General features: G+C 44.8%; 1 protein-coding gene across 3 annotated transcripts in view; it reads left to right on the forward strand.

Moving 5' to 3' along the window:
• Positions 1-24726, forward strand: part of LOC148222153 (uncharacterized) — a 123850-nt gene that overhangs the window by 15862 nt on the left and 83262 nt on the right. The window lies entirely within an intron of this gene.

The following is a 24726-nucleotide window of genomic DNA, read 5'->3' on the forward strand; positions in this document are numbered from 1 at the left end:
AAGTGATTGACACTATAGTGCATTTATTCCTGAATCAAGTGATTTACTACATTAGTAGCCCCTTCATAAACAATCCAAATGGATTGCTTTTGTTGGTTTTAGCATAGAATCAATAATCTAGTACTCTTTGCAGAAAGAAAGGATGTAAGAGCTTCCCAGACTTGCCCTGGAAAATTAAAAAACACAATGGCTATGCATCAGAAACTGGTTCTCCTCTGTCTGTGCCCAAAGCATCAGCACCTGCATGAGCAGCATGGCCAGATATGCCGGCAAATCTGCTTTTATTTCTGGGACTGACAAAGATCAGTTCAAAACAGCTTCAAGGCTAAAGGTCTCCTCTGGGTGAGATGCAGTGATGGTTTGGATCCCTGTAAACGGACCTGCTCCCTCTTACCACAAAGATCTTTTCCAGCTTGGAGCAGCCTCCTGCTTTCTCCCTTGCTCAGCATCATTGCAGCAAGTTAAGTGGTAGCTGCTGCCACCACTGGCACTGGGATCTTCATGACCACCATTATTTCAGAGCTGGCTTAAACACCACTATCCTGCTTGGATTTGGCATGAAGTCCTTCTAGCCTAGCAGGAAAGCAAGGCCAGTGTTCAATAATTTGAATTAATTAATGAATCATTCATTAATGCATTGAGATAACATTAAAGCAATTTTCCATGGTTAAGTAGCTTGATGATCGTTAGTGCTGTGTGATGAATTGCAAAATCTCTGTGACATTCATATAATAAGTATCTCCTGAAGGGCTCTGAAAGGACCTGAGCATTTAATTTCTCTGCTCTGTAAAGGATCCAGACACAACTTTCAGCATTGCATTACTCGAGCTGGCTCTGCACCTTCTCTGTGCACGCAAGAGCTTTCTACATAGAAAACGAAACCTCACCCCTGACTCTTCCTCTGCAGCAGTGTTCCTCAGTGAAGGACCCAAACCATGAGCTCCTTGGGCAGGGACTGCTGTTTGCTGGGTGTGGAGAGGAGCTCACCATAGGGAGGAGGTCAGTCTGGAACAAGGTTTCAGAGGGAAGAGTTGGGATCATTCACAGCTTATGTAGGTTCTGCAGCAAGAGCAGAGTTATCTGAAACTGCACCAGAACACAGAGGGATTTTCATGCTGCTCTGTAATACACATCTCACAGATGACATATGGTCCTGTGACTTTTTCTAAATGAAATGGAAACCAAAATAGCCCAGTGAATTACAATTATTCCTAATGGTTCATTTTTCTCTGTATGCAGAATGTGTGAATGCAAACACAGCTCACACGGAGCTCTATCAATTGCACCCCTTTGCACTGAACTCCTCATCCCCCACAAGCAATTTTATCAGTCTAAACATTGTCCTGCAACAAATTTCTACCAGCAGGGCTATAATCTGTACCAAGGACATCCACTAGGGTTGTAAAGACATCATTAAAGCAATGGTGCTGCAGGGGGAACGGAACAATCTCCATAATGGCCCCAAGTTGTGTTAAGAAGTAGAAGAAAACCGTGAAAGGCAGTTAAATATCCCAATATTTCAGGACTCTAAGCCGCGGGAGAAGGCAATTTTACTTGACAAACAAGCATTAATGCAAAGCAAAAATACAGCTATTGTATGTTTCCCACTCATTTATTTTTTCTTCTCCTCAGAACCCTTGTGCAGGTGGCACGGGGGAGGCTGTGAGCTAGGGACTGCTGGGCACCCACCGCTGTGCTGTGAGCACATAGAGATCCAGTGGGCTGCTGTGGGGACTGCACAGTGAAACCCTGCAAAAATGGGCAAAGAGCTGCAGTACCCCCTGTACCAGCTCCCACAGTGTGGGGGGTTAGGAATTTTCCTTTTGTTTCTTTCTCCCAGGGAATTTTCTCCCATTTGTTGCTAAGACAGTAATGACCGGTACTTGAGACAAAAGATATAGCTAAGGAGACGGGGAGAAGTGCAGCTAGCTTTACTATCATAGCTGAGGGGCATTCTCTTGGGAAGGGCAGAGGTACCGAGATTTGGGCTGGGGGAAGGGGCAGCTCCTCACTCTTTCTTGCTCTCGACATTGGAAGGAAGACAGGCTGCGGTCGCTGTGTGGGACAGAACCACTATGGGGTTCTGTCTCCTGCCGTAGTCTTCTACCGTGAGTGAACTCTGCTCATGGGAGCGGCCACTGAACTGGGACCTTAACACCTGATCTCCCTGGAAGGGACCCTCACCAACTATTTGGGTGTCTCAGGGAAAACCCAGGACCCCGAGCTCCTTCCCCCTCCAAGGGCCGTGTTCGGGAGCCGGGCTGCCGCTGCCCAGCCCCGCCGTTCCTCTGCCACTGCTCCGGGTTTGTCACTACACTGTAACCCCACACCCCTGCCTGCCGGGACACCCCGCGGCTCCTGCCACAGCTGCGGAGGTTCTGATACATTTCTTTTGCTACTCTGGGGTGGGCCTGCCCCTGCCATCCCAGCTGCGCTCCCAGGTTGCTGCTGCAGCCATTTCACCGCCCGGCCCGGCCGCCATCACCGCGTGAGGGAGACGCGGCCGAGCTCGCGCCACAGCGCCCCCTGCAGGCGCGGGGGAATCCTGGCCCCTGCCCGGCCGGGAGCCACCAGCGCCCCTGTTGGCTGTGCCCGGAACTGCAGCGCAGGGGAAGGGGCCGCAGCCGAGAGCGGCTGTCCCTGGGTTTGTGTTCTGTTCCTCGGGGCTGCTGCTCTTTGTTTGCCTTGTTCTACACACACATACTATCCTGTGTCTTTGCCTGAAAGTCCCATTATTTTGGAGTTACAATAATTTGGAGGGATGGGGGTCATATTTTTTTCCATTCCAGTGAAGGTTCCTGCCTTCCCTGGCAGGCACCTGTCTGTTAAACTGAGACACACGGCCTGTCTGGCATCTCCTGGTTAGGGTTTGAGGACTTTTTAATCTACTTGCCTCTCACTGTCTTTGCTGAATGCACAGAGAAGAGATATTGAGCTTATTTCAGGTGAAGTCCAGGTGTCTGTGGACTTCCATGGGTGACAGCTGGATGTCTCCTGCTGCTGGGAGGGCACGGGTGTCCTGTCAACATACATCTCCCCAAAGGCAGCTGATTCTCTTCCAGTGCCCTTTGCTGTGGGCCAGACTCTGACCTGGCACTGGGTGTTCTGCAGCAGATGGTGCCATCCTCCCAGCAGCCAGGCTGTGAGAGCCCAACTGCTCTGGGGCTCCCAGGGCAGCATCAGCACAGCCACCACAGTGAGAGTCACAGCCCCGTGACCCAGGGCTTCCATTTGCCCATGGGGTGACAGGGCTGCAGAGCTGGCTGTGGGGGCAGTGGAATGTCACATCCTTCTGAATCGTTAAAAACAGATATTATCATGGACAAAGATCCTCTAACTAATTAAAGATAGAAAGTGGTATGTTTATTCACTGGCAGGAGGCATGGGAGTCATCTCTGAAAGGCATGACTGCACAGAACAAGGTTCTTTGCCCTCTATTTATTTCCCAAGATCTTACATACAATACATAAGCATAACCCCAGCACCTCCCATCTCCATTCAATATTAAAATGAGGCTATTAGTCCTTCACACGTGTGCAATTCTTTTGAATTGTGTCACTAGTCTTGAATTGGGTCAGTGGTCTCAAAGGATGAAGTCAGGAGAGTCTTCATCAGGTCTCTGTGACCCTCTGGCATGATCCAAGGCCCCCTGCTTTGTGATTAATTGATATACAGTCCAGGTGCTGGCAATTATTCTTACTAGTTTCAGTCTCTTCTTATAATGATTCATTTACTCCATTTCTTTCTAGTAGCAAAGTCATAATAGCAAACAATATAACAATTAGCTCTAGCTTAAGCATCTAATAATCATTAACCTACCATTTGCCTACCTAACTTACATCTTGATCAATATGACTTGCTTCTAACCCTTAGCTAAAATCTTAACTCTTTATAATCATGATTCACTTCCTCTGCCCAACCCACCAGCACAGGCAGTCACTGTGGTTCATCACCTTCCAGACTTCCCACAACACATGGACTCTGCAATGTTCATCAGGTGGGATATTGGCCTTCTTTTTGAGAAGTTCTTAATGTACAGTGACTACCCTAGGGATGCTATTCCTTTGGAAGAACTAGGACAGATTGTTCAGCAGAGCAGCTTGAGCCCAAATATTTTGTTTTGCTTTAATTAGTCAGAGAGAAAACATAATAACAATGCCTTCCTCAGCAGCTCCCAAAGTGCACCACAAAGGCAGTCAGTGCCATGCCATATCTTTTCAAGGTGGGGAAATTGCACCCCTGGGAGGAGTGCTGCTGTGAGAGGGCATAAGGGCAAGTGTGGACTGGCACAGGCATTACCCTTTTATGTGCTCTAAAAAGACCTGAGGACTTAGGATGAATGAGGTTTAAGGCCTGAGGTTTGGGAAGGAGTACCCTGTCGCCTAAACACCTGGAGATGCTGCTGAACTCTGCCTAAGACCCTGCAGCAATGACCAGCTCCTGTAGGGCTCCCCTGTACCCGAAAGGATATCACTAATGAGTGGTGATATTTACTGTAGAAAGTGACTGTGTGCAGAAGTATTCACAAACCTGTAAGTGTGATAGAAGAAACATCCCAAATGTGGCATAGAGAAGGGATGGCTTTTCTCCCTCTTCATCTGACTCCCTCTTCCCTGTTAAGAATGTTTTCATCAAGAAGGAAATGTGCTTTGAGTTGCTTTTACACATCAGCCAGGGATCTGAGATTTGAGGCAACCTCCCTCACGCACTAACCAGTCTTCTCACTGAGGCTGGATTGGGGTCTGGATGCTCTCCCACAGCAGCTGGTGCAAGTTCAGTGCTTCCCTGCTAATGTGCTCCCTTGCTGCTCAGAATGCAGGCATACTTCTATAAACAGCAATAAAGCCATGTACTTAACCAATAAAACAGGCATAGGAGCTCTGACACCCAGACATCAGAGCTGAGATAATGGCTCTCCTGGAATCTAACCTCTGCGTAGGCTGAGCTATTATGATTTCTCACTCCACAGCTATTATCTTCCATTATTCTGCCTGCCATTCCACTGCTCTCTGTGGTGTGTGCTGTGTCATACAGCAGCTCCCAGGCTCTGATCAGTGTCCCTGAGTCCCCAGCACTGATCCCCTGCACATTGCAGGGTTGGGGGCAATGCTGATGCTTGCCAGCTTGTGGTGTTTGCTGAGTGTTGCTGTTCTTCACTCGGGTTTCAGTGAGCACAGGATGGCTGTGTTTGCAGCCAAGCAAACCCAGTTCCCTCAGGGAAGGGCTCAGCACTGTGTGGCTGTTTGTCACACACATTGTGTGTCCTAACTAACAACATCCTTATACATTTTACCTACTCACTTGCATATTGGCTGGGAAGGTGTGTTGCTGCCTGATGTAAATTGTGTGTTTAGATCAACTGTGTGCTGGTTCCATAAAGCCAGGAGCAGTTTTACAGAAACATTGGCTTTGCTCTGGAGAGGTGAAGGAGCAGACAATGGTCACAAGTTCATGTAAACTCCCCTGCTAAGCAGTTCAAATCTCTGCAGTTTTGAGCTATGAAGGGTTTGATGTTTCATTTTAGATCAAGTGCTGTAAGAAAGAGGAAGATTGTGTGGTATATGGGATATGGAGAAAGCTGAGGTACTCAATGACTTTCTGCCTCACAAGCAAGTGCTCCAGCCACATTGCCCAAACCACAGAAGGCAAAGGGAGGCACTGGGAGAAGGAAGAAGTACCCACCATAGGAGAAGATCAGGTTCAAGAATATCTGAGGAAAACTAAAGGTAGACAAGTCCATGGGACTTGATGAGATTCATCCCTCCTGAGAGAACTGGCAGAGGAAGTGGCTAAGTGACTACCATCAAATTTGGGAAGTCATGGCAGTCTGCTTCACCATAGCAGCCAGCTGCTCCTGGCCTGGGGTACTGCTCTGAGCTAGCGCCTTGCCACAAAACCAAGAATTGTCCCAGGGTCGTGTCTGATCCATTGCTCTGACACATCTCAGTCCACCCTGCCAAAAGCTTTGCTCTCAGATGAGTGACATCCATGCAGAACACCAGCCCTTATTCCGGGTGGGATTTTCTGGTGGACCTGGCTGGGGTGGCCAGCTCAGGTAAGCTCAGTTCAGTGGTGCATTTGAATTATGTATTTGTCCCCCAGATGTCTTGTGAAAGGGGAATGGGTCTCTCAGCTACATTTTAAAATGCAAAACAACATCTTGACGTCTATGGAAAATTAAACAATAACCACTTTAGAGACTCTGATTTTAAGTGACTGGAGAATAGTTTTTAACCTAGGTGGAATCTAGAGGTAGATTTACATAACAATTGATCTAAAAGCTCCCTACCGCCCACAAAGAGAGCGGAAAAAACCTGTTTCTGCTCCCTTTTGTGTTTTAAGTGCTTCTAACAATGCAGCAATTCAGTGTTTCAGTACAATTTGCACGTTCCAATATAGTCTGCTCCAGAGAAAACTCCTTCCTAGCATTTCCACATATCTGAAGTTCTGCTCAGAGGCCCGAGTGCATTTTAGTAAAAACTTTCTCCTTTGGCTTTCTATATTCGGTTGTTTGTTTAAGACTTAAATAGTTTCAGAATATATAGTTTAATTTTTTTTTCCTTCTTATGGCAGGAAAAAGAAAAAAGCCATTAAGCCAAGATTCAACTTCATGCACATGAGCAAAACAGTTTTTATTAATCCCTTTAGCTGTGATGAGTGAGAGCTCCAAGCTGTCAGCTCTAACTGAGGGGAGAGTCCCAATGCTGTGCTCAGACCTTATATTGAAGGATGAGAAACTGCACGTCAACATATCAGTGAAAAGCCCATGAAAGTGAAAACACACAATACACTGTTTATTAATATTATGGTTCAGTAAAAAGGTGAAAGCTGTCAAATAGGGAGGAGAAAGTGGGATCTGAATTTCTATCCAGTCAGGCTTTACAGTCCCTCTTTGACCATATTTTTTCCATCTTCCACCTTCCTAAGTAGGAAGTTCAGGATTCAGCCAAATGGGTGTTTATTTAGCTTTGAACACCTGCAGATATTGCTTCTGCCTGCAGCCCTCTCAATGCTGAGTTATTACTCTGCAGCAGGGCAGAGGCTGAATCTGGCCCAGGTTTGATCAGGTACTCAGGAAGACAGCACGCTCACACCTTGCAGAAGCTGCTGGATCCTCTGCCAGAAACCCAGCACTTCTTTATTTTTAAAGTAAATCTCTGGTTGCCATGGTTTCCAGGAAGCACAGGTCTCTCATTGCTGTGAGGCTCAAGCAGCAGCACAAGAGGTGAGAGGCTCCCCAGCCCTGTCATGGGGCCGGTTTATTTTCCAGGCTAGCAGTGGCACCTGGGCCACCTCCAGCTGCAGAGGTGCAGGGAGCTGGGTCCTCTGGCTCGGACATCACAGGACCTCCTTGGCTATAGGGATTTTTCCAAGATCACACCCACCCCATGTGGTTGCAACACAGGGGTACATACCAGGTCATTTACGCCTTCAGAGAAATAGGATAACTTGATTTAAGGAAGCCTTCCTGTGTGCCAACATTCTGCCCACAAGTTTCAGCAGGATGTGTAAAACCTACCCTGAGAACTCAAAGACTCTCCCACTGCTGTGGGTTTAGTGTTATAATGTCTTCTCTTCAGCCTGTTTAGCAACTAGGCTGTCAATCAATACCACTTGTCTCAAATAGAGGAGTTTGACATTGGTTTATTTTACACCTGCAGGTGAAATTTTGTAGCTGTTAGAGACAGATCATCTGTTACATACCCAAGGAGCAGGCAGGTATTAGAAATACTCTCACCTATCCATGAGGCTTGTGAGAAGCAGCAGTGCACCTAGGTGGGTTTCAGCAGTCAGGAAATGCCCTCAGAACCACTTCTGCCTTTGCTGATGGCCAGTACTGTGCTGATTAATCACTTTTAAAGTTCAGTGAATCCATAATCTTGTCAGGAAATGTTGAGAAAGCAGATCTGCTCTGAACAGAAGGCAGGCTCTGAGGGTAGGACTTGTTCCCATTCTAGACAGGTGTCTGCTGGTGCAAAACTGAGTTTGTGTAGGATCCACTAAGCACGTCTATTTTTCCTTCCCTTGGTCTTTTTCCTTTTGAAGGAATTCTTTTTTTCATTTCTCACTGGTTTTCTCTTTCAATGAGAGTTTTGGAAATGACGGATGGCTTCTTCCTCCTCTTTCCAGTAGGAACATGCATGAGATGAAGACAGAAGACCCCAGGAGGACAGGAGGGTTCTGTGCCTCCTTACCTGCCACACTGGCCACAGGCATCAGTTTGACAAGGGATCACCTGCCCTTCAACTGGAGCAATGTTTTGAGTGCAGGAGTGACACAGACCAGAGCTGTAGTTGTGATGAAGAACAGATAAAACAGAGAAGAATTTGCCACTTTCTTCTATGAGTAAATGGCAACACTCTAGACCCAGTACCATTAAATGGTTCAGGAAAAAACAGGTGCTCACAGATAAAGAAGCAATTTCCTCCTTCTGTACTGGAGTAACCACAATTACTCTATAGCATCAGCAACTCCATCACCACCAGAGTGAGTCTAAGAGCAAAAAATAGTCAGGGAGGAAAAAATAATCCACCTCTATTTTTCTTTCCTTACGAAATTAAATGACCTGCACCGGGGAGTTTCTAACACTTCTAAATGGTTGACTGAAGCTCCAATTTATTTCCTGTCAGATTCTCACATGCTCCAGTGTGATGAGGACTGCCCTGCAAGTGCTGAGCAGCCTCTCCTTGCTCAGAGCCTGTGTCCCTGGTGCAGCTCCCAACTGCTCAGGCAGTGGGTGCAGTCTTTGTTTTGTTTTGTTGCTGTGGTATTTAAGTGACCGCTGTGTTTGCAGAGGAAAGTTCAGATAGGATTAGAGGTGGCTCTCATGGTGTCAGGGTGAGGCTTCTTGCAGCTTGCATTGTAGCTCTGGCCAGAGGGAAGGCAGCCAGAATGCAGCTTTATTACTGACAAAAGCCATTTCTGAAGCACTTGGTGATTTTGATAGCTTTCAGTTAATGTGAGCAGGTGAGGCTGAGCCAGGAGGAGCAGCCCAAAATGTGAGGCTTGGGAAAGCAGCCTAATGCCAAGCTCTGGAGGGCAACTGAGGTGCTTTAAACCAGCCCTGCTCTGCCAAATGCAATACTGAGGAACCACACTGGCTGGTGGGACAGGTGGTGTAGGCAACCAGAGATACTGGGTGTGCAGGGGCAACCAGCTCCCAGGATGTCCCAGCCACACAGACCTGTTGCTGCTCCTTGGCTGGCTCAGATGGGCCAGGAGGTGGCTGTCCCAGAGTCTGGCAGGTAGCCTTTGCCCATCTACCCTCCCATGCTCCACATGGGTTTTGTGTGTTTGAAATGCTCCATGGTGTGACTGAATAATCCCAGCTGTCCTGAACCTCCCATCCCAAAGCTGGATAAATCTTGTAGAAAGGATAGATCTGTATAGACCCTGCTCCTGCAGCTCCCAGCCTCCATACAAGATTTCTGTACCTCATGGCAAGAGAATGAGCCTGAAAGTCTACATAAGCTTTTCAAATGCGTCTGGGCCCTATATTGTGAAATTTGGCCTATACAGGACTCTCCAAAGAGCTGTGTAGAAGCTGAAGAGCACATATTGGTAAAAACAGCAACTCTCCTGCACTGCACTGCTCAGAGTGGAACAGCACTCTATGGCATGCATAAAATTAGTGGCACTGTGTTTTTGTTTCCTCCTTTGATTAGCAAAGCTTGTTGCAAGTGGTGTGTTTAAACAGATATTATGCAGGATGGCGATAACCAGTTTTTAGTCATTATACAAGCAGTTTAATTTGATGTTGCTCTATAAATAATCTAAGTCTATTTGCATGCATATTTTGTTGACAGGAAGATAAAAACCATAATTCCTACAAACAACATAATAATGTTTTATCAGTGACAAAAATAGAGGAAAAATCTGCCTTTCAAAATGCAGTGGTTAAATCACTAAAAAGTAGAACTTCATCACATCCAGTCATAATAAAAAAAAAAAAAAAAAGGTGCAGCTCCATCCATATAACCTCCATGGAAATAGAGAAAAGACTAAACCATGTAAAGTTGGGGACAGTACTTTTGTTTCCTGGCTGAGAATATTGGCTGATGTCTGTGTTCTCTGGATCTCATCACTGTGTTGTTAATAGAGGGTGCTATGTCCCAGTGCATCACTTAGATACACAAAGTAAATTTTATGGGGTTTGACTATTCTTTGTAAGAGTATCACATGCTTACAAAAGAAGAAACGAAAGTTTCATAGCTCAGTCAAGCAGCTTTTCAAAAATACTTGTCTGTGTTGTGAGTCCAAATGCAAATCTCCCAGCCCACTGCTGTGGCTCGCAAAGCTCAGGGGTTGTGTTGCTGCAGCACAGCTCCCAGCACTGGCAAAGATCTACTGCCAGAGAGTGCCCTGCTAGCACAGAAGGTGGGTAAGGCTCACAGGGAGTGGAAATAAGAGCCTAGCTTTTATAGATACAAATAAAATACTTTATTTAGGAGTTTTTCAGTACCTGGTTTGAAATATCTATGTTGTACAGCCTCTAAAAATTTCATACCTATTTCTGCTGTTCCATGAGCAAAGCTTGGCAGATTTAAACTGGTGCCAAATAGGGTGAAATTAGGCTCTGCTGGGAGTTCTATACGTGTTTAGAGCTGACAAATGTGCAGATCTTTGCTATTGCTGCCTTGTGCAAGTTGCACCCAGAGTCAGCCTTCCTGGACAGCAGAGTGCAGATAAGTGCATCCATTTCACTCCAAGTCAAACAAGGAAAAAAGTTCGTTTTCCTGATTTTTTTTCACAACATTTCACACAACTGTCTGGTCCAGATATTCATCCCGCTAGCAACTGCAGGGGTACCTGGGCATCTCTTCAAATCTCTCCCCATGCATAAAGGTGAGTTTTTCAAGCTCATACAGTGTTTCCTGCCTTGCAGTGAAGTTTTCTCATCAATTTCCCCCACCAAAGTCTCTCAGTTGGTGCCAGGTGCAGGATCCCCAGGACAGGACATCCTGGCCTGGAGAGGTGCCTGAAAGCACTCATTATCCATGTTTTGTGTGGAGGTGTTTCCAAGCCTGGAAGAAAACCTGGCGTGAGGTTTAGCTGTGCCCAGCTGTGCTCACCTCAGGGCCACCTAACCTGATCAGCACTACAGTGATGAATTCTGTAGAAAAGAGCAAATTCATCCTGCAGATCTGTCTGCCAGAATTCAAAAGCTTCATAAGGAAATGACAGCACACCAGACTATTTTTTTCTCAGCAATTGTGAGGGAGAGATGCTGATAGTAGTCTGATAACTACTTTTACCTTTTACTTACTCACTGTTAACTCTTGTTTGGAAAGAGGGAAGGGTGTAGCCTTTTTCATAGTTTTTCTTCTGAATGAAAGGAAGTTTGCAGCTGGTGCTGATAGTTTGGAAGGAGGACTCTGCTTTTAGCTTTGGTCCATTAGGTCTGCTTGTTCACTATTTAATACTCCATAAGACTTTGCTTTAATTTAACAAACAATTTCATCTGTCTGCAATAAATAAATAAAATATAATATTTCTTTTCCAGAACCATATTTGCCAAGTCAGGGATTTATTACCATTTTGTTGAGGCATAGCACTGGTAGAGAAAGTAATTGTGTTTTTGGAGAACACCATTCATTTTGCAGTGGGTGGTTCTTGATTATTCAAGTTGAGTTCCTTAATAAAAGATGCCTGTTGTTGGAAATAAGCTGTAGTTTTGCAAATAGTCCAAGTGCAGAAGTTAATAATGCAACCATTTCAGAGGCGGCACTTTCCAGATTTTAAATCTCAGTTTTGAGATGATGAGAAAGTGTGGGGTCTTTCATCAGCTCCTAAAAGACAAACCTAGGAGTTATTGTTTTAACTTGGACAGAGCTTCAATTTTGTGCCTTCTTGAACAGATGAAAGTTTCCCCAGCCTTACACAAGTTCAGCTTTTTGTTGTTTTTAAGATAAGAAATTTCAAAGAAAAATAGGTTCCCAATGAAGAGCAAAAGGAACCAAGAATGAACAGCACAGAAGTTCAGCCCAGCTCCAGAGAGTTGCCTAAAGCAAGGAAGTCAGCAGGGACACTGGGAGGTGAATTTTTAGCCTGCCTGTAGCTTTTGCAAGGAGAGGAATGATCTTAGAAATGTGAAATCGCTAAAAGTTAATCCAGCTGAAAGTTCATGTCCCAGTCAATTTATTGCCAGTCTTCCATAAGAAAAAGACCAGGTGCCCACCTTACTGGTACCTGATGCCTCTGTGTGGGTAACACTCAGGGCGAGGTGGCAGGTGGGACTGGCTGGTGGCACTGTGGCTCGTGTGGGAGACTCTGCCTTACATTCATTAAATCAGATTTTTCCAAAGAGCAGCACATGCAGCAGCTGGCAGGAGACCTGGATCAAGGGCATTCTCCCAGACTGACAAACAGTGGTAATGTCTCTGCTTTCCTGAACACATTTATGTGTAGAAATATTAAGAAAATGCCCTTGGAATCAGGATGGGGAACAGCAAGTAGCTCTCTTTGTGTTTACCAGACAGCATGTGACGAAAGACAACTAATAATTTATCAGCAGAAAAAATGCATTTATTGCACATCAGGACTTAGGCTAAATTTGTCCTGAATCTGAAATTAAATATGAAAAGCAAACAGAAGAGAATAAAAACAGTTCCAGTATGAGGGCTCTACTCCCACAGGCACAAAGATGGAAAATGTGAAGAACTATCCATTGCTGCACCCATCCACTTGGAAATGTTTCACTGACCCAGACAGCCCAGGAGGTGTCTAACGGACTCTGCTATTTCAGCAAATGGATAATTGATGGGTTATTTATAAATGACATTCTCATGGTTGGTTGGAGTGCCAAGGAAGTCTGTCTGAAGTGATGGCTGGAGGCACTAGAGGGCTCTGGTCCCTTTGCAGAGTTGCTGTGGTAGATAGAGCAGAAGTGCATGTGGTCTCCTGGAGGTGCCTGGGCACACACATCATGAGGGGTGTCTTCTTGGCCAGTTTTACTCTTCTGGCAAGAACAGGTTTTTTCACAGCCAGGACAGAAACCTGCTGAGCACAGACTAGCCAGCTCCTGTGTGCTGACCTCCCTACTCTGTGGCACTCCCCAGCTGGCAAGTGTTTGCTCTGCTGCATTCTCTCACTTCCATCACCAGCATTTTTCACTTCCTTACTTACTTATAATTTGTCCTTTTTTCAGGACATTGCTTTGTTACTGCTGTTTCTTTTCTCTGATGCACAAAATTCCCTCTTATTGTTTGTGTTTGCCTTTCTATCTGCAGCATTATTGTGCTTGAAAGGACTGTTGTGAGATCCTGCAGTTTTCATGAATTAAATGAAGCAGTGAGAAAACAAACAGATCCAGGAGTCTCAGAGCATTTTCCTGGCTTTCAGCGTTGCTTGGGCTTTTCAATTCACTGTGTGCTGGACATGGAGAGAGTCAAGTTCCCTAGGAGAGCAAAGATCACCCCCACCTTTCTTTTTGGGGAACTCACATGGGATGAAGTGTGGAAGGCTGCAGGGTATGGATATCAAGGACTTGAGAAGCCTCCAAAACATACAAAGGCAGAAATAAAAGGGAAGAGAAGTGAGGTGATGTGGAGTAACACAAGCACAGTGTGGGAAGGATTTATCCCACCTTTGAAAACGGCAAAGAATGAAATGCAGGGACCTTGCCTCTGTACAGCACTTTTCACCTGAAACCCCTGTCCTGAGAGGCTTTTATGTGCCTTACCCCATCTCAGGGTTTTCTGATGATTCTAATAGGTAGTCCACATGGCAACTTCCATGAAAACCACAGATTATCAGTGCAAATCAAGTTGGCTCAAATACTTCACTTCAGATGTAGATTTTTTAATCAGAAAGTAGAATTTCACATCAGAGGGAACCATGGCTTCAAATTTGGCATGCAGACAGGCAAGTAACTGCTTTGCTGAAGGACTAGATCCTGTGAAATAGTATTCATCTGCTTTAATTTTCATGCAGCTGGGTTAAGCCTTGCCTCATTATGTTGCCATTAGGTGCATTAATATTTTTTGACAAAACTACATTAAAATTGTAGATTGATCTTGGTGTGCTGCAGAGACCATGCTGGCTTTCTAAAGTGCCTGGAAATACTTTGTGTTTTGATGTGAAAGAAGATAAAAGGAGTGCAAGTCTATTAGACAGATATCCTGTGTGGTACTATGACATTTGGTGTATCATGTTTTCAGATCAGGATTTGGCATGGAGCATGGTGTGGTAGAAAGAATCCCTAGACAGAAAAACTCAGGATACAGTTAACAATAAGAAAAATTATATATAAAATGAAAAGATGCAAGTTCAAGTGACTAAAACTTTTTAATGGAAGATCTTTTATTTGGGGAAAGCCTTGAACCTGGAAGCAAAGAGTGTGGATATCATTAATTTCAGCAGCTGTTTGTTCTTCTGCAACCATACAGCTAACATTGAGACTGCAGAACAGATACTCCTGTTTCTCTGTAATAACTGAATACCAGAAATGTTCTGTTGTAATGTTTTATGTTGGGATGCTCTTACTGCCTGGATCTTAGCAGACAGAACAGTAAGCTTTTCCCAGGACAGAGCAGCCTGGATGCAGAGTAGCCTGGAAATCAGGGGCAGTTCAGCCTTGCAGAAAGCTCAGCTCTGCCTTGTAGTTATGGAGGTAAAAAGCTGAAGTCACATGCAGGAAAGAATTATTATTTCTAATTGTGTTGTTTTGAAGAGAGAGGGCAGATTTGTTGTAAACTTTTTCAATTTAACTTTCAGCTAGAAAAAGATGAGCTTGAAATCAGCCTGATTGCCACCATGGGGGATTTGAGACAGGCTCCTTGAATTCTTGACTCTGAGATGTTTTATTCCTGGCTCTGCTGTACAAACAGCAGTGACTGAACTTTAAGAGTACTTGTGAGTGGGTTTTAGCTCTCTTGACTTAGCCAAGGGAAGCCAACAAAGACTCAGGCTGCATTTGAATTACCATTTCGTGGAAAGCGTGAGCAGTGCTCGGTGGCTTCAGAGGAGATGAAGCTGATATTCCATGTGAGTCCATGGCTGCTTCCTTGCTGCCCTGTGCAGAGCAGCTCTCCCCTCTCATGCTGAGGACATGATTGTACCCTCACTTCATCTCTGGTTTCATTAATCATCTGGAAGCACTTTGTTAGCTGTTTTTCAGGGGTGTAACTAAATATGGATCCAGCCTCTCATCTTCATGCAGTGACTATAATGATGTCCTTTAAAGTGCAATTTCTCATTGCAAAAACTCCTTGTCTGGTGGAGGCCTTGTCCTCTGTACCAGCTCAGAGCATCATTTGGGTTTCCTCCTGTTATGATTGTGAACTCCAGTTCAGGTGCCTTCAACATATTATTTACAATATCACTGAGCACTCTGTTCAGTCTGGGGGGAAAAACCACAAAAGTCTATTTCCTAACATAATCTTTGCTCTATTTCATCTTTTAAAAATTTACCTGACCAGCTGGGATCAAGGCTAGAATGTTTCTAACCTCTCTCTCTCCTGTCAAGCAAAATCAAAGCTGTTGATCTTCACAAGGCTGGCTGCCGATTGAAGTGCAATCACTCCTCGTCACAGCAACCTTCAGTTCTGGCCAAGACCCAAAGCTGACCACAGGACAGGGTGGAACAGCCTCATGGAGATGAGCACCAAGTGGCTTTGTCCCTCTGGCTCCAGCAGATTAGTGGGACAACACACGCAGGAGCTGATGGACTGAGGGAAGAGCTGTGAGGAATTAATATGAGCCTCAGGTGTGGGGAGAAATTATGGCTCTGATATTGCTGGGGACTGGGGGTGAAAAGATAAGTGAGAAACAAGGGTGAGAAGAGAGGGATGCAACAGGAACCTCTTGCCTCGGGAGGTGGAGGGGCCCAGCTCTTTGTAATGTTATTTGCTGTGTATGAATCATCACTTAACAGAGCTCCTGCTGGGTTTGCTCCATACCTTTACTTTCAGGGTGAGCTTGAAGCACCCTTGCTTTAGGTAGGAGGACCTTTTCTTGAGGCAGTAGTTGAACTCCCCAGCCCCAAAAGCATGGTCTTTGCCACCTCCTGGCATCCACCTGGGTGATGGGGACCAGCCTCTGCTGCTGGACTCCCTTCTCTCCATCTCTGTGCCTGACCTCAACTCCAGAGCCCCCCGATTGCAGAGGTGAGCAGGGGGCTGAGGCTTGGACAGGCAGTGTCCAGTCTGTGGCAATGCAGAGGGTGTGGTGAGATGGGTGGGTTTGTGTAGCACTGGGGGCTGGCAGGGTCAAAGGGGACACTGCCCAGCTGGCACTGGAGGGCAGCCTCCCCCGGAGGAGAATTAGCTCCTATCAGAGCTAAGCTTCAACTTAATTATTTTAGCTACACTAGGATAATTCCAATTAGCTCTTCACATCTGATGCTATCTCTCCTGTTCTGCTTAGGCAGCATTTGCTCTGAATTTTTTGCTCTTGTGCTGGAGTTTGCCAGCACAAAAGTGAAACAACTGGTGAAAGTTTCACTCGTTCTCCAGGTTTTTTGCATTTATGCTCCGAGTTTCATTGTTTATCAGATTGCTCAGAATATTGAAACGTATGGGAAGCAGTTTCCTTTTGATTAAATTGCATCTGTAGTGCAGAGGTTGGACTCATTTCTTTGCCTCTGTTCCCTCACCAGCATCAACTCTCAGCAGGATACATCCTCTCAGATGATTACAAACTTTCTCAGTCCTGTTGCTCCCTTTCCCCTTGGTGCTCCTTTATCAGCTGCATATCTACAGTGTCACATGTGTGATGGAGTTAATGTGCAGGCAATATCTCTTCATTTGGGGGAAAGAGTGCTTTGAAAATGAGGGAGATTAAATAAAGAAAATTTCTGTGAGCTTTGGTGAAAGTGATCTGTTCTTCTGGAATAAGACATATTTTAAAACTTTACCCAAAAATATTAACTTGTGCTCAGAGTTTTCTCATAGTGCAAGTGATGGGAGAAGTAGCCTTCTCTTGAGAAGCTGACAGTGGAAGAAGGGCCTTGTGGATGCATTCTGTGTTCAGGAATGGTGCTGCTGACTGCTCAAACCCTGGTTTGTACAAAGGTTAAAAGAAAAAACAAAACCTCGCTATATTTTGTTTCCCTTCTCCAAAACATTTATGAATCTAGGATAAATGTATATCTCCCCTTTGTCTTCCTTCTTTTTTTTTTTTTTTAATTGATTTCAAATTCTAGGGTGATGATGGAAAATGTAATTTAAAAAAATATTTTTAATATGTGTTAGCTGTATAATTACAGGAACTAAACCATTCTGCCATTCCTGTCTGGCTCCAAGGGGCCAGTTTTCACACAGATGGCTATGACTTATTTACCCCACAGAAGGATGCTCTGCAGGAGCATCTGTTTGAATTTCATCAAGAACAGGAACTCTGCCCACATCGAGCTGGAGACCTCTGCTCACTTGCAGTTGTCTTTTGTTGGTTTTAGCCTAAGCAATCTCCCAAGTGATTGGAAATGTCAGAAAGGTGTGATAGTGTCATCTGAAGGATTGTCTCTGTTCAATATCAAAGCAAACTCGTGGTTGTCTTGTAATAATTAAAACTGTTAGCTCAGCTAATCGATATGTCTCAGTTTAGCTAAGTCTTGCTCAACTTCAGACTTTCTCTTTAATTAAACTTGCTTCAGTGACCTTTTATCCCCTTGCTTGCATCAATAATGCCATCCGTTTGCATATATTAATGTAATAGGAAAGATGCACTCGAGCCAGCTGTATGGAAATCTTGAGGAAATGACAGGAAGGTTCACGATGCATTTGCAAGAGAAAGGCAGATGCAGCTAAGAGAAACTATTCTTAGTTCAGTTCCTTCACAGGAACTAGGTTGTTGGCAGTGAGTGACCTGATTCCTGATATTGTGATTCCTTATACCCTGATTCCATGGGGTTTCAACAGGTTTGCTCCTTTGTTATGGATCAGCAGGGATTCCACCCCTGTAGGTCATGTTCTGGATGTGCAGAATCCAAGACCATGTATGATTACAGTGAACCAGGTCTGTATCCAAAACCACAGAGTAGTTTCAGTACCACATGGAAGGTGATCTACCAGATCACCAGTCTGCTCAGACATGTCCCTTCTCTTCTGCTGCTTCTGGGAACTGCTCAGATTTACAGACTGGGAATTTAACACTTCTTAATTCTTTGCCCTGTTTGAAACTGGATCAATCGGGAAACCCTTTGCTCTGACTGTAGCAAATTTACATGCTGAATGCTCCCATAGTCAGAGGCTGAGTAATACAGATGACATTTTGTCTGGTTGTGGATTTGCAGCCTCTGTTGGTACCGGCCACCTGAGATGTCTTGGCATCAGGCAGATACATCCATTTTTTTCTGTCTCGTTTCCTCTACCTAGTAAACACAGGTTAATCTTTCTCTAATGCACTGCTGGAGAATTTCAAAAGGAAATAAGTCTGCTTTGTGGGAGCCAGCACAAAAATCCCAGCTCTGCATGCTCACTCAGTTCAGAGGGCCTTAATAAAGCTGGTGGGGTTTAGGGCAGAGCTAGGAGCCAGTCAACCCAGTGCTGGATTGTGCCCTTAGCTAGTAGGCAAATTCATCACCCTGTGATTCATCCTGAAATGGGGAAAACAGCTGAACTTTCATATGACAGGAGAGTGGGCAGCTTTGAATTGTTAAAAATCACTGCACGTGAAGCCAAGTGAATGTGCTCACTTCATACACCCCCTGCCAGTCTGTTCCCCAGCCTTGTGCTGCTAAAGGTCACTGAGCGTTTTGCAAAATTTACGAAAATCTTGCTATGCTATGTTTTTCTTCCAAGCTTCTCTACTGTCATTGCAAAGCCCAGCTGGGGAAGACTGCCTAGGAGTTGGTTATAATTTCTCTGTTCCACCTCTCTCCTCGTGATGCAGGGAAGCACGAGTGGAGCTGTGCATGGATCTGTCTGGCTCTGCTTTGTGGGCACAGCTGGAGCTTTAGATCCACTTCTGTCCTATGCTGGAACAAAATGAGAAATACACAGACATTTCTGAGAGCCAGGGAGTGGGGCTGGCCAACTTCAGGATGGCTAAGAGGCTGGTGAGTGGGATGTGAACCCAAAATGAGCAACATCTTATTGACTTCTCTAACGCAGAATGTTTCTGCTTGGAGTAAAGTTGGATGTGGTGCTTCTCTCTTCCTCTTTTTCTTCTGCTGCCCATCCTGCCTGACATTGACCAATGTCAATGGAGAAGACCCTATTCTAGAGGCTTTATTGCAAAGATGATTTTATTTTATTGCATTTTTAATGAGGTGAGAGTGGAAGGCACAGGGCATCTTGTCTGCAGAAGGCTGTCTTGTTTCATCTGTACCTGACTTGCCATCCAGGGTGTCCTAGTCCCTCTATTTTAAGATACACCTGAATGCTGTATTCTATGTTTTTTCTGCTGTTTAGAACTCACCTTCTCCATTGAAAGGTGCAGCCACCCATGGACTGTGTTCCCCTTTCTGGAGGCTCTTGCTATGAGCTGTGCTAAAGATTTAAGAATGTTTAAAGCTAAGGATAAAACCCAGATTTCAAAAATATTCTGAACATATGATTATTATTTATTTCTTATTAGAAATTCATAAGGCATGTAAGTTAGCAATTAGTTAGCATGCACTTAGTAAGTATTATTACTTACTGATACTAATTACTATTACCAATTAGTTAGGGAGCAATTAGTTAATTGCCCCTTATAAGCAGCAGGGTGTTTGACATTGAGCAGTGACCCACTAGCATTCCTGCCTTTCCCACAGCATTCTCAGCTCTCAGAAAGCAAAAGTATTTTCTTTTTTGCAGAGCTTGGCAAAATTCTCATCTCTAAGAGTTTAGCAATGTTGTTGATATTTTTGACAGAATAGGAAACCTCGATGTTCCCACCGATAGAAAATAATTTCCAGCTAATGGTGGCAGGTATAAATAGGATGCAGAGTTTTTTTCCCAGGGTATTTCATGCCACAATTAAATGTTTTTGAGCCATGAAGAATCTGCATTCAGCTAGAAAGAGCACTGCATTCTCCCCTGGGACACCACAGACTGTCACCATCCTAATTCCTTCTTGGAACAAGCCTCCCTCACCCCACTGCACCAAGGGCTCACCTCCCACCCAGGCTCTGTGTCAGCAAAGAAGCTCAGGGGTACAGGGCTGCTCCCTCCCTGCCAGGCTGAGCAGGCACAGGGCAGCACCACAGGCACTGCTGGTGTGAGCAGAGCTTGGACCAGCCATGGCTGTGCCCCTCTGGGGCTGAGCTTGGACAGCAGCAAGGTCACCCTCTGTTTGCAGCTCTGTGCCAGCAGTCTCCTGTGCTATTGAGGTGACACGAAATTCAGGGCGGCTCCTTTCTGTCTTCAGCTCGTTGAAATAAGCCCGAAGGGTGAAAGCCAGATGAAGCAAAGGCAAACAAAACATTTGGCATGACTATTTTTATAAACTCTTAGGGGGCTGAGGGCAGCATGTCCCATATCCCTAGGTAATAGGGCCCTGGGCAATTACTGTGTGGGCACGATTTGAAAACTGCACTGGGTTAGCTCAGCTGAAATCTTAAACAAAGAGAGATGGGTAGGGCTACTCTGGAAGCAAAAGGGAGGCTCTTTTTTGCTTTGGTTTGGGCTGAGCTGTGCTCCCTGCTGCTGTTATCTTGCCCTCATAAATACCTACATACAGAAGGCAGTGTTTTGGGAAAACTCTGTGAGCCTTTTCCTGAGACTCCTCTGTGATGATGATGGGGTGGGCAAAACTGAAATCTGCTGGAATGATTCTGCTTGATCTCCCACATCTCCTGAACTTGTACTCAGGAAGGTCTGTAACTGCAGAGTGCACAGAGGACCTGCACAGCTCAGAGCAAAAGCCCTTTTGCCACCAAAGGGAGCAGCCTGGGGGCCTTAGCTGTTGTGTGGGAGGAGATGAAATGCAAAACTCCCACACTGGCATGTGGAAAGGCAGGTAATGACCCTGCTGAACAAGCTGGGTCTCAACTGCTGGAAGGAAATGGGCTTCCCATTTGCATAAAATATCTTCTTTTCTATGTGTGCCAGTTGGGGGCTGGTAAATCCATGGATTATATTTAGCAAAATTGTATGCTCTTTACCTGAGTCTCTTTTCATTCTCTACCTCCCCTTTCTGACATTAAAATTAAAGCAGAGTAGGATCTTTTATATTACTGAATAGGAAAGCTGTAATTAACTAGTCCATCATGATTACTTTTATACCTGAGATCATTAAAGGTAAGGCAAAGTCACAGCTGCTCTTGTGATATGCTGCCATGCTATTGAGAGTACAAATACATTTTGAACCTTTTCCTATGAGAGTGCCAGTTTCACTGAAAGTTCCTGCAGCCACAGGCTGCCTTCTAAGTCAGGAGCTTCTATGCTTTATCCCTAATTATTCAACTCTACATCAGTAGTCTGGTATTTAATCATAGGGGCTTTTTTGTTTTGCTTTGGATCACGACCTTTTTGCTCTGGATCACCACGAAAATTTATTTGGTGCAATATCACTTTGCTAATTACACACTTAAAAAAACCCCTTTGTTTGTGTCACTACAGAGTTAAATGCCCTCTGTTTAGAAGACAGTCTTGGCATTTCTGTTCAGTAAAGGCTGTTTGGATTTATTAAGTCATGCAAAACTAACAAACAAGATTAAATAGAATAAATGAAAAAAATTCATTCTGAAAAGCCCTGCTACTCCTACAAGTAGTGGGAGGACTCATAGGATGTGTGGTTAATTTTAGAAGATGCCAGTTTTGTGATCTTTATTATGATCCCTGGAGCTCTTCTGTCTGCATCTTTCAGCTGCTCTCTTAATATTAAAAAAACCCCATCTCTGAAGAGCACCAGAGTTTCTCTTTGGCTCAGGACTATTTTCAGAGCAGCAGGGACAGGATCAGCAAGGGCTCAGCAGTGCAGAAAGATGGGCAGCACTGAGGTTCTCTGACACAGGTGGCTGCATTTGCTAATATTGGCCATCAAATGTTAACTAGGTTGTAAAAATGTCTGTGAGTTGGCCATAATTAGCCTCCTAATGATCTGCTGTTTTAATCCCTTCTCCAGTGGCTTCACAAAGGTTGTGTTTATGAGCACGTGTCAGGGTTAGCAATCATTTTGTTCTGAGTGATGGTAATCGCTGTGGGCTATGAAAGCATTCTTCAGTTTTTTAAGGGCTGTTTTGGTCAAACATTTCCTTGTCATTTGGCATGAAATGATGGTGTGCAGAATGGCTTAGACTGTACACAAACTACTGTTCCTCTTGGAGCTAAACAGCAGTAGGATAGTAGTCAGATATATTTTTACAGCTCTTTCTAACCACTATTCCCCCAGATTTATAAATCATAGCATTTGCTTTTGAACACTTGCAGCTAAATAAAACCCAACACAACAGCTTTCATGTGCTGTGGAAAGCTGTTCTGAGATTTTTGCAACCTGGCTTAAAATTCTCAGCAACCAAAAACCCAAGTGAATGTGGTAGAGACAGCATTTCCTCGGAATAAGGTGGCGTGGGAATGTCTACAGAGTCAAAGGCAAGGAGCTTCTTATTTAGAGAGGCATTGCACATAAATAAATGTTTGCTAAACCAGCCTTTCCCTGGGCATTACCCCTCCTGCCTTGCAGCAGGGAGTGTTGAGTGCCTGTTTGTTCCCTGGCTCCTTGGAGCTCTCCCATCCTCCTGCTGAAGCCGTGGCCCTGAAGCTGATTTGCCATGTGGGATTTGCTGAGTGATGCAGAGCAGCTGCCTGCAGCTCTGCCCCTGCTCCCACCTGAGCAAACAGATTTTGTGCTGCCAGAAGGGAAGGAGAGGTCATATGGTCATTAGCTAAACCTCTGGTGAGGTTTGCTGTGGAGCTGATTGTCCCTGGACAGAATGGCTAAATCCCACCGTGGGGTAGCCTGAGTTTGAGCACCTGGGCTCAGCTCTGCAATTTGGGCAGGAGCCCAAGAGGTGGAATTGGAGCTCACCAACTACTGTTATGAGAAGATTTGTACAATTTCACAAAGGGCAACTGAGGACAAAGATATTGTCCTGTTGTAGATCGCTGTTGTGCGCAACATTTTGTTGTTTTCACAAAGTTTTCATATATATAGAGTGCTTTTCCAGACATGAGGCAGGACGTGACAACTCATCCCTCCACTGCTGTTCCTGCTCCTTGGCTTGGGGCAGCATTGCTCTTGAGCAATTTGAGCCGTTCTAGAGGCTGGCCCAAAATCCAGCCTTCTGCACACAGCATGCTCCTGGGTACCTGTGCATGGCTGAGGCGTGCTGCTCTCCTGTTGGGAACTGAGACCAGGCTCTCCTCCTTCCTTCTCTCTCTCTCTCTCTCTCTCCCACCTTGCCTCACAGGGGGAGACTTCTGCAAATTGAAATAGCTGAAGATCAAATTGAAGCCCAGTGAAAGCACTGGGGTTCTTTCTGCTGACTGCCTGACTCCTGCCTGCTTTGGGCTGCTCCAGGGAACTCTTGCTTTCCACCCTCATTGCACCTTTCTTGGCTTGGCTTGTGCAGGGCTGCTGTACCCAGACTTTAATGAAGAATGAGCTTGATTTAGGCAGGGACCATGTCCCTCTGCTCTGGAGCAAGGAGAGGAAACCTTGCTGTGACTGCCTATGCAACTGAAATGAGCTCGAGGTAGAGGACAAAGTACCACCTATCCTGAAGAGGTGGGAGAATGAAAAAAAACCCTTAACTCTTTGGCTCATTGAATTCAGTAGCTTTTGTTCTCATGATTGTCTAGATTTGGAGCATGTGTAGATTCCTGAGGGAAAATAAATTAAACTCTGGAAAAAAAAAATCCATTCTTTAGAATGGCTCAGAAAAATATCTTCTAACAGGAGTGCAATTTCTGTCGTTGTGTCCTCTGGAGCTAAATGATCAGCCATATTATGTGCTGTGCTTCGTTACCCAAGAACATTGCAGCAACGAGCTGGAATAATGAGTGCAAAGCTTCATTCAGAGGGTAGCTGAGCTCCTCAGAGCTTCAAAAGACCAGGTTTATTAATGAGAAATACTGAAACACCCTTATTCAAGAAATTTATATATTTTAGGATGGTTCTGAAAATGACAGTTAAATCAGCTGAGATGTCAGACATAAAAAGGGACTGTATGATTCCCAGTAATACCCTCTGAACTGTGTCTGTCTTGGCTGCCCTTCCTGGCAGTCAGCATTTCACAGTTCTCATTTCCAAACAGCCAGCTTTGGCTTTATGTGGGGGATGTCTCCACTAGCAGTGGGAGCAGAAATGTCTGTCATTCTAGCAACAAAACGTAAAGAATGTAATCAACTTTGCAAGCTTTAAAATCCTTTCTGGACGGATGAAGTGATAGTACCCATCAAACTGTTCTCATCTCTCTTAGCTCTCTTAGCACTGGTTTTTGAGCACCATGTAATCCACAAGAACAAGAACAATATTCATTTCCACTGCACAAGGCTGCCAGGCTGCTTTGTTCACGTGAGCTATTGTGTACAGAAAGATTCAGTTTGCCCTTATCTCCTGTGTCTTCTCTGAGCCAAAATATTGGCATCAGTTTTCAAAAAATACATTTTATCTTTGCAGAAACGAATTTATATGTATCTTTAAATGAATTCTTGTAAGTCATCTTTCATGAAAGACTTTGAAGTATATCATGAGCTAACTGGTTTTGTTCCCTTTCTTCAGACAAACTCACATTAAGAAACTCCAGGCTTCACACTGACAGATCTTGTGACATTTGTGCTCTCTCACTGAGCATTGTGGACATAATTTTGTCCCTTCTGGGATTAGTTAGTTCTACTGTACCAAATCACTCAAAGATTA

The sequence above is a fragment of the Sturnus vulgaris genome, chromosome 14 (genome assembly GCF_052056855.1).
Source record: "Sturnus vulgaris isolate bStuVul1 chromosome 14, bStuVul1.hap1, whole genome shotgun sequence".
Lineage (NCBI taxonomy): Eukaryota > Metazoa > Chordata > Aves > Passeriformes > Sturnidae > Sturnus > Sturnus vulgaris.